We start from the raw sequence: 791 nt of genomic DNA, 5'->3' as shown, positions 1-791 counted from the left end.
TGTCTCATAGCCACTATGTCCCAATATCTAGCTAAAACTATGTCCCATAACCACTATGTCCCAATATCTAGCTAAAACTGTGTCCCATAGCCACTATGTCCCAACATCTAGCTAAAACTATGTCCCATAGCCACTATGCCCCATGTGTTCTAGCTTCAAGTGAGGCTGGGAACCTGAGTGTTTTACTTTTTCTAGGCTCGAGTTGGGGATTTGGGTGAAGGAAGCTGGCCTGGGCACTGGTGTGGTGAGCTGGCGGGGTCTGCTGACCCTAGCACTGGCGACTGAGCTTCTTAAGGCTCATCGATCTTTTTCCATCTGGCTTCCCATTACTGTCAAGCCAGGCCACCACCCCCTCTTTCCTGGTTTGCTGCAATAAGTCTCATCTCTTCCATCCATTTCCTATGTGACAGTCTTAGATAGGTTCCTAAAATACAGGTCTGACCGTGTTGCTCCCTTGAGGAGAATAGTCAGTGGGTTACCACTGTTCTCAGAGGAAGGTTGATGGATTGTTCCCTATACTGTTTGGGTGTTCCCTCTCCTGCTTCTTTCTCCACCCACCTACTTTATGTCCCAGCCTTCTGGGTTTATGGTGTTTATTGTTCCCCCTGCCTGGAGTCTTCCTTTCTGCCCACTTTAGCTCAACCTAGATGGTTGTCACCAATGTCCTTGCATAGTAGGATGGGTACTTCCTTTGGGCTCACATCTGATCACTCTGGCTCTAACCAATGTGATAACTAGTTAGAAGACAGGAACCTGAGATGGCCTAGCCCAGAGCTGGCTTTTAGAAGGGG

The 791-nt window shown here is 48.3% G+C and overlaps 1 protein-coding gene across 3 annotated transcripts in view; it reads left to right on the top strand.

Annotated features, from left to right (window-relative positions):
• Nucleotides 1-791, top strand: part of BCKDHA (branched chain keto acid dehydrogenase E1, alpha polypeptide) — a 35,525-nt gene that overhangs the window by 18,052 nt on the left and 16,682 nt on the right. The gene's annotated exons all lie outside the window — the stretch shown is intronic.

Source organism: Otolemur garnettii, unplaced genomic scaffold (assembly GCF_000181295.1).
Source record: "Otolemur garnettii isolate 467f Iridium unplaced genomic scaffold, OtoGar3 scaffold00233, whole genome shotgun sequence".
In the NCBI taxonomy this organism is placed as follows: Eukaryota; Metazoa; Chordata; class Mammalia; order Primates; family Galagidae; genus Otolemur; species Otolemur garnettii.
Note: the sequence above shows the minus strand (reverse complement) of the source record. Positions and strands in the feature narration are given on the sequence as shown.